The sequence below is a fragment of the Musca vetustissima genome, unplaced genomic scaffold (genome assembly GCF_032173495.1).
Source record: "Musca vetustissima isolate MV318-11 ecotype Yass unplaced genomic scaffold, APGP_CSIRO_Mvet_v1 utg11893, whole genome shotgun sequence".
NCBI classification, from domain to species: domain Eukaryota; kingdom Metazoa; phylum Arthropoda; class Insecta; order Diptera; family Muscidae; genus Musca; species Musca vetustissima.
Window position 1 is genome coordinate 107,793 of NW_026880757.1, and position 10,134 is coordinate 117,926.

Below are 10,134 nucleotides of genomic sequence, written 5' to 3' on the forward strand. Positions count from 1 at the left end.
GCACCAAAGTCCCTATATAACTTCCGACTTGCACGAAATTTGGCATAGCATACTGAATTGAGTCTAGAATGATGTGTGTAAAATTTCTTGAAAATCGGTTCAGATTTATATCTAGCTCTCAGATATATTTTCGTCCGATTTTAGGTAAATAGTCTACTAAAGACCCTAGAAATCTTTCGATTTGCACGAAATTTGGCATAGCGTACTGAATTAAGTCTAGAAAGATGTGTGCTAAATTTCGTGAAAATCTGTTAAGATTTAGATATAGCTTCCATATATATTTTCGTCCGATTCTATGTAAATGGTCCTACAAAGTCCTTAATATACCCTTCGATTTGCACGAAATTTGGCATAGTGAACTGAATTGAATCTGGAATGATGTGTGCAGAATTTCTTGAAAATCGGTTCAGATTTAGCTATAGCTCTCATATATATTTTCGTCCGATTTAATGTAAATGGTGCACCAAAGTCCCTATATATCCTTCGATTTGCATGAACTTTGCTTTCCTTATTGTTTTTTTATAAACAATTTAAAATTTAAATATATCCCTCACCGAGCGAAATATGAAAAATTTTCGTAGAACAACTATCAGAAATAAAAAATTAGAATTTTTCAGGAGTATTTTTTGCAGCTCAATAGGGTCCATTTAGGATTGGAAATTTTAAAGGATGCTATCTTCAATTTTTTCGGATCCTATCTACCTTATAAAAAGTTGAAATTATGACCCATTGTGCCATCTTTATAACCCATTGAAGTTGGACTCCATAATTGCCGGAGTGATTTCGAGTGTTATTGGCGGTGTGTGTGTGTGATATGCCGCTTGGAAACCCGCAAAATGACTGCAAGTGCGAATGTGAAATGCAATTGGAATTGCCAGGCTACATATGGCCCAACCAAACAGTCATTTCAACAATTTCCCCCCAACCCCTTTCCCCCAACCATTCACCGAACCACCAGCCTCGGTAGTGGTAGTGGCAGTTAGCAAGTGCAAAATGGTCAATTTGATTTTAGATTATTAAGTCATTTATAACAACAGCCTACACACATATATAACAATTTAGATTGCATTTTATAATAATATATACGTATGTATGTTTATACGAATGTGTGTTTAAACTGCAAATATATTTGTATACGACTGTGTTTAATATAGACTTTGTTAGTTGCGATATGAACAAGGTAATACATACATACAAACATAACATGCATTTGAGCCATGTTTGTATGTATGGTGTGTGTGTGTGTATTTTACACTTTAATGGCATGTTAATGGTTTTGAAAACATAATTCCGATAAAACTTTGGTGGTAACAGCAGCAGCGACAGCAGCAGCACCAGCAACTACAACAAAAACTAGATTGTCTCTTGAACATGCCATCGTCGTCATGGCAAACATTTAGTAACAGTGGCATCTATAATCAGACAATGGCAGCAACAACAACATCAGGATATCTGTCGCTCTTTGTTGTTGTTATTTTTATATGTGAATTGCATCTATGACATGACATACCGATTTGTGGAAAATTTGAGTTGTTATTCTTTATTTATTCCGATTGACCAATAATTTTGAAAACTGTGGAAATTTGATATAATAGGACTTTTTGAAATAATGGCAGGGATTTTTTACGAATGGGTTGAGATTTGTTAAAAACGTGCAAGGACAAATGCGAACATGATTTTTAAAAGTTGGGGGTTTTCAAAGACAAAGACATTTAGAAAATTATTGATTTTTATACCCTACACAACTATGTTGTCAGGGTATTATCAGGGTATTATAGCTTTGTGCAGCCTCAAGAGTTTGTAACCCTGCGAAATATTGGTCCTACACCCACCTTTAAGTATATTGGTCGTCATATCTCGATCTAGACATGTGTGTCCGTCCGTCTGTCCATTATAATTTGTAAACACGATACAGATCACAGTTATGGGCCAATCTTCACGAAATTTTGCCTGTAGGATGAGTTCTGGCCAATGAAGACCCCTATTTTTGGTAAATTTAGGGGATGAAATGGACTAATTATGGCCCGAACATCGTGAAGTTGATCGGGCCTGCCTGTTTTAATAAAGATCGGTCAATATTTAGCGGGTCAAATGAACCCTGACTTTTGTATGAAAAATTAAAAAAATTGTATTCTATGGCGTATATATTTTCCCCTGAAGAACATAGACCCGAGAAATTGCCAGTATATCCAAGAGGAGTGGTTGACCTTTAAATTGATACCAATTAGATTGTCTTATGTTCTCGGATGTGGGAGTTACACGCAAATATTTATAGGTGTTTACGTGTTCAGATATTATTTAGTAATCCATTACCACACTAGAGGGCGAAAATATACCGCTGATCGCTTTGAAATTTTCCATGAGTATCCACGTTTTGTCAAGGACAACGCCTATAATTTTCGGTGATGATCAGATAGTAATATTGGGATGAAGTGGACCGAGAACTTAATTTTTTGTATCTTTTTCGAGTCGATGAAAGCCGAACATCACAACACATCCCTCGGTGAAGGGAATCTGGAATATTTGTTGACCTCTAGTCGGCCAAGAGGATGAAAATATCGCGAAATATTGCCCAAGCTCGTGGAAGTTGTGTAGGGTATCATATGGTCGGTCGGACTATACTGATCCGCAGACAAGGTTTTAAAAAATATTTTATTCAATAACTTCGATTTTTTAATATCTTTAAACAAATATTATTTTTCAAAGAGGTGGATTTTTTTTTAACTTTTTTGTGACAAAACCAATGTGCATTTTTATACAGTGGTACAGGGCAGGGACGTACGCAGGGGGGCGGCCCTGGGGGCCCGGGCCCCCCCCGAAATGAATTTTTTTTCACAGTAAATTAATGTTTGCAACAGCGATTTTTTTCATTTTGTACTACCGGGCCCCCCCGAAATGAAATCCTGTGTACGTTGCTGGTACAGGGTATTATGTCTTTGTGCATATGTTTGTAGCAGGCAAAAGGAAACGAGATAGATACATGGTACCTTTTGAGAATATGCATAGAATCACTTTCTGAGTCGATTTATGCATGTCCGTTCGTCCATCTGTTGGTGTTAAACAGATGGTCGCATTTATAATCCGATTTGGATGAAATTTGGTTCAGCTCATTTGTTTGGCCCAATAGCGAACCCCATTGAAATTGGAGAAAATCGGTTCAGATTTAGATATAGCTCCCATATATATTTTCGTCCGATTTTATGTAAATGGTGTACCAAAGTCTCTATATATCTTTCGATTTGCACGAAATTTGGCACAGCGTACGGAATTAAGTCTTAAATGATGTGTAAAAATCGGTTCAGATTTAGATATAGCTCCCATATATATTTTCGTCAGATTTTAACTGCACTGCATCTAGAATGATGTGGATGATACCACCACATGTCCAACATGAGAAGGACATCCACATAAGCCATTTGAGGCCTGTTGTGCGCTCTAGAAATGCGGAGAAAGTCAAGTCAAGAATTAGTGAAAGTTTATATTAAAAACATTTGAAAACATTTGGGTTCGATTCCCCTATGAATCTAGGAATTCCGTGTTTCTTGCGAACTCCTTCAATCTTTTGCATTCACACCCCCTCAAATCGGTTAGTCCGTGAGGAGTGTAATTTCCCATGAATTGTCTCCGAAGGCATGTGGCAATGGCACAGGAAATGTTCCAGCGTTTCATTGTCTTCCGCACACTCTCTGCACATGCTACTACCTTCGCATCCAATCTTGAGTAGATGAGCTGTCCCGTCAGAATACCCGTCAGTCGGCTTATTTCTTTTTTGTTTCGCTTTAGGATTTGCTTAGCTTTGTCTTCATTTGGGTCGCCCCCATAAGATTTTGGTGATTTTTCCTGTCCCCTCATTTTACCAAAGGGTGTTGTGGGCCTCATTCGCTTATTCCCTCATTTCTTGGCGTGTTTCGCTAAAGGGTTTGGCGGTATTCACATCTATTGTGGGTAGTGCAGTAGCACTCCTGGCTAGTTGATTTGCTATCTCGTTGCCTATGATTCCTTGGTGACCCGGTACCCATATAATTCATACAGGTCCTTGTTGTGAGAAATCATTAATGGTATTTATACATTCCAGTACAGTTTTGGATTTAACAGTTTTGAAAGATATTGCCTTTATAGCTTGAATGCTGTCCGTAATAATATTTATTGTATTTTGTACTTGGTTTCAAATTAACCAGTTAAGACACTCTGTTATAGCTTGAACCTCCGCCTGTAAGATCGTGCTGTGATCTGTAAGACGAAGAGAAATTTCGGTACCCGGTTCTTTGATAAAAAACCTCCCAGTCCAGTTTTTCCTTCTAAACGAAAGGCATCTGTGTAGCAACAGTTACAAGGCGGCATCTGAACAAGTGTTCCGTTATTCCATTGTTCTCTATCTGGTATTATAGTTTCGCAAGAATATTCAGGGAAGACTTCATGTGGAAGTGACCTTTTAAGGGAACCCCCCCCATTCTCGATTTTTTATTTTTAAGATTTTAAATGGGCTGGTAAATGAATACCAATGCTTGTTAAGGTTTGTAACTTGGCACATATATATTTGAAGATTTAAAAAGGAAGAAAAATAATTTACCAAAATTTTTTGTTGTTGTTTTGTTGTTGTTTTTTGGGTTCAAAGAAAAGTCCTTATTTTCGATGGCGGACATGATAACTCCTCACTGGAACATCGGAATCCGAAAATTCCAACTGTGTTAGAAAGAGGACATGTCTGGCTCTCGTATGAACTAGGATTATTGACTTCGCACAACAATTAACAAAATGGCGGAACTTTGAAAATTTTTTTATGGAAAATCGCCTATTTTTTACCACAAACTAAGTTAAAAAATAAGGAAGATCTTCACCGATTGGCTTTATCCTAGTTCATACGAGAGCTACACACTCCCAGAGAAACGTGTCAAAATTTGAAACCGATTGGATTACTAGTTTTTGAGTTATCGTGCCCGCCATTCGTTTTGAGAAAAACGCGTTTAAAGTTTGAGAAGCCCTTTAGCCGTCACTTGATGCTGACACAATAAATCGGCTATACCTTCAAGAGTTCTTGAGATTTTTACTTGAAATTTTGTAGGAACATTCTAGAATTAGAGTAGATTCGAATTAAATCAAAAAAAATTTTGAAACCGAGAATGGGGGGGGGGGGGTCCCCTTAAAAATATTTTTTGAACGAATTTTCTTTTAACAGTAGATTTTTGCCAATGACATTTCTTTGACCCTTGTGGATTTTTAAATATTTTCCGATTTACAAACTTTTAAAATATTTCCAAAATCTCATAGAGAATATTTTTGTGAAGAATTTTCATTTGAGAGTGCCATCGAATATCCTTAATGAATCCTTATAGCAGGAATATTTTCTATTTTTAATTAATGCCTTTTCAAAACACTTTAAATCATGATTTGCTGTGGTTTTTTCCTACAATGATTTCAATTTGTGATTTTTTTCGGGGGCCCGATTTAAACAAAACGAACTAATTTGCTGGCATCGACTTGCAGAATGGCAGGCATCCTGGCTAGCTGGTAGGAAAGTAAAAAAGAGAATAGCTCTAAAAATAATCCGTAACAACGCCTTTATCGCAATCGATTTTTTTGTTTCGACCAGGCAATTTTCAAGTGAAATGTAAACGAGGAGTTCAAAAAAAAAAAAAAAAAAAAAAAAAAAAGGTTTTCATGTGACCAACAACATAACCTCTATCGGAAATCTGTTGCAACAATCCGAACAAACCAAACAAACTACAAAAGTTAAACATTGTAACAATAACAACAACAACAAAAGGAACCAGGAACAGCCAGCAATGATGCAAAACAACAGCCAAACATTGCCAACAACATGGCAGCAAGAAAAAAAAAACAACAACTGTTTGTTGTTGAGTTTCAAAATCAGTTTTGAACTATCGAAATTCTAGGAAATCTCTTAAGTCAAACTAAACTCTTTTTGATGTCTTAATTAAATTGAATGCAGAATCAACACCAGTCACCAAGCCAGCCAGCCAAGCAACAGGATCTCCTGCACCACCACCACAACGACTACTGGGCTGGATAACTGACTGGCTGGCTATTTGGCTTAGCTGCAGAATCAGTAACCAAGCCTTGGCAATCAGTTATTGAACAGCAGTCAACAAGTAACAACAACAACAGGACACACGGTGGAGAATTGAACCAACCAACCAACCAGCCAACCAATACCATTGTTGCCAACACCACCAACACCATGATGTTGCAATGTGCAACACACATTGCATTAATGCAACTACCAATGGCAAAATGGGAAGCTGGTACTTGGTGTTTAATACAGGCACAGTGTAACGAAAAAATTTTTTGAAAACAAAATCCTAAGAAAAAATTTGAAGACCTCAGAAAAACCCCGGGCTGACCCATTTTTCCAAAAAAAAAAAAAAAAAAAATGGAGACCTCAGGTTTCCATTTTTCTATAGAAAAAAATAGGGGACCCCGGGTTGACACTTTGGAGACACTGGGTTGACACTTTTTTTCTATAGAAAAAATTTGGAGACCCCGGGTTGACACTTCTTTTCTATAGAAAAAAATTTGGAGACCCCGGGTTGACACTTCTTTTCTATAGAAACAAATTTGGAGACCCCGGGTTGACACTTCTTTTCTATAGAAACAAATTTGGAGACCCTGGGTTGACACTTTTTTTCTATAGAAAAAAATTTGGAGACCCCGGGTTGACACTTTTTTTCTATAGAAAAAAATTTGGAGACCCTGGGTTGACACTTTTTTTCTATGGAAAAAAATTTGGAGACCCCGGGTTGACACTTTTGGAGACCCTGGGTCGACACTTTTTTTCTATAGAAAAAAATTTGGAGACCCTGGGTTGACATTTATTTTCTATAGAAAAAAATTTGGAGACCCTGGGTTGAAACTTTTTTTCTATAGAAAAAAATTTGGAGACCCTCGGTTGACACTTTTGGAGACCCTGGGTTGACACTTTTTTCTATAGAAACAAATTTGGAGACCATGGGTTGACACTTTTTTTCTACAGAAAAAAATTTGGAGACTACAGAAAAAAATTTGGAGACCCTGGGTTGACACTTTTTTTCTATAGAAAAAAATTTGGAGACCCTCGGTTGACACATTTTTTTTATGGAAAAAAATTTGGAGACCCCGGGTTGACACTTTTTTCTATAGAAAAAAATTTGGAGACCCCGGGTTGACACTTTTTTTCTATAGAAAAAAATGTGGAGACCCGGGTTGACACTTTTTTCTATATTTTTTCTATAGTTGACACTTTTTTTCTATAGAAAAAAATTTGGAGACCCCGGGTTGACACTTTTTCCCATAGAAAAAAAAATTGGAGTCCTCAGGAAACAATTCCTTAGACTCAGATTTTGTTTTTCAAAATCCTGTTCCTGCAAAACACTGTCGTTGGTGTTGTTGTTGTTGCCAATGACATTGTCGATGCTGACAACAACAACTACTACACAGAAGTTACAAACTAGAGGACATATGAGTTCAATATATTGATGTCGTTGTTGTTGTTGGGTTTTTTCTATGTGAACAACACTGATGATGAAAGCGATGTGATGAGAAGGCCTATCCAGACGGTCCTGGTTTGTCTTCTCATTGGTCTGTTGCATGCTCTGGCAAACATGGTCATGTGTACACTCACTCATACCTCATGCTTTACTTCGTAGATAAGTAAATGCAAGACTTGTCAGTGATTCAGATTTCGTTTTTTTTACTTTTTTTAATTTTCTGGAAAAGCAAACAACAACAATCTCTGAGTCAATTTTTCAATGGCGAATATATTTTTCAATGGGAAAATGAATTCTTTTTTTTCTATAGAAAAAAGTGAGTCGACCCAGAGGTCTCCAAATTTTTTTCTATAGAAAAAAATGTGTCGACCCAGAGGTCTCCAAATTTTTTTTGTGTCGACCCAGAGGTCTCCAATTTTTTTTTCTATAGAAAAAAGTGTGTCGACCCAGAGGTCTCCAATTTTTTTTTCTATAGAAAAAAGTGCGTCGATCCAGAGGTCTCCAAATTTTTTTCTATAGAAAAAAGTGTGTCGATCCAGAGGTCTCCAAATTTTTTTCTATAGAAAAAACGTGTGTCGACCCAGAGGTCTCCAAATGTTTTTCTATAGAAAAAAGTGTGTCGACCCAGAGGTCTCCAATTTTTCTTTCTATAGAAAAAAGTGTGTCGACCGAGAGGTCTCAAAAATTTTTTTCTATAGAAAAAAGTGTGTCGACCCATAGGTCTCCAATTCTTTTTTCTATAGAAAAAAGTGTGTCGACCCATAGGTCTCCAATTCTTTTTTCTATAGAAAAAAGTGTGTCGACCCAGAGGTCTCCAATTCTTTTTTCTATAGAAAAAAGTGTGTCGACCCAGAGGTCTCCAAATTTTTTTCTATAGAAAAAAGTGTGTCGACCCAGAAGTCTCCAAATTTTTTTCTATAGAAAAAAGTGTGTCGACCCAGAAGTCTCCAAATTTTTTTCTATAGAAAAAAGTGTGTCGACCCAGAGGTCTCCAAATTTTTTCTATAGAAAAAAGTGTGTCGACCCAGAGGTCTCCAAATTTTTTTCTATAGAAAAAAGTGTGTCGACCCAGAGGTCTCCAAATTTTTTTCTATAGAAAAAAGTGTGTCGACCCAGATGTCTCCAAATTTTTTTCTATAGAAAAAAGTGTGTCGACCCAGAGGTCTCCAAATTTTTTTCTATAGAAAAAAGTGTGTCGACCCAGAGGTCTCCAAATTTTTTTCTATAGAAAAATGTTTGTCGACCCGGCGTCTCCAATTTTTTTCTTCAAAATTTTGGCTACTTACTCTTTAGTTTTAAAATACATGAATGCATACTAACCTGAAAATAAACAGAATAAAAAAGAAAAGGTTAATAGAGTTTAAAAAATATTTTTATTATTTTTTTAATATTATTTTTTTTAATTTTTTAAGAGTCTCAAAAAAAAAAAAAAAAATGATTCCCACATTACAACAACCACTTTAACACCTTAATGCCAATTTAACAACAATTAATGCCTGTCAATGGCGGGAACCTCCCGCCGTTCTTTACAAAAATTATAACCCTTGATCAAGTGGTGGTATTGTTGTTAAGCTGTCTGTCGGTTTCCCCTGTCTGTTCTGTTTGCCAGCCTGCAAAATGGGTTGGTGTCGGTAATTATGAGCTGTGAACAGCATCACTTCTTTGGGACTTGAAAATGAACTGAACATCAACAGCTCAGAAAAAAAAACATAATCGCAATGTAAAAACAGAAGAAGGCAGGAAGGAGTGGAACACAGACAAAAAATATCAACCAGACCTTTTTCAGAGACCTGAGAGATTGGTTTTTGTTTTAGGGTACAATAAGCGGCGGCAATCGAGAAAAAAGGATGGGTTTCTCTGTTGAGTAGTCTTTTTGAAATTGCTAACAAGACGCACGTTCCACTCAACACATAGAATGAGGAGCCGGAGGAGGAGGAGGAGGACAACACTGATGCTGACGACGACCATGAAGTTCGGCATGTTGAAAACACTAATAAAACATTTCCCTAAACAAGGAAGGTTAAGAAGTGGAGCCGACCAACGAACGAACGACAAGCTAACACAATGGCCTACCATTATAGCATTTAAAAAACACGGGACACATCACTTTATTGGACGCACAGGCTGCCTGCCGGACAGACATGAAAGCCTAAAAGGTTCCCATTTATGTTCTCGTCTTTTGGCGGCTTGTTTTGGGGTGTGTATTTGTATGTATGTAGCCAAGTGTGTGTGTCAGTTTAGTAAAACACATCATTACGTACCAATTAGGAGGCCATGAAAACAATAACAACAACAATAAAAAACTGAAAATGTTTCAAGTTTTTGCGGCACAGAATTGGGTGATTTAAGAAAAATTGGTTTCCTAGTGGCACCATAAATATGACATGGTGACGAGGGTCTAAAGCGGAAGGTAAACAAATTTGTTCTAAAGAAAAACGTTTGAACCAGAGGTCTCCAAAGTGTCAACCAGAGGTCTCCAAATTTTTTTCTATAGAAAAAAAGTGTCAACCCGGGGTCTCCAAATTGTTTTCTATAGAAAAAAGTGTCAACCCGGGGTCTCCAAATTTTTTTCTATAGAAAAAAAGTGTCAACCCGGGGACTCCAATTTTTTTCTATAGAAAAAAGTGTCAACCCGGGGTCTCCAAAATTT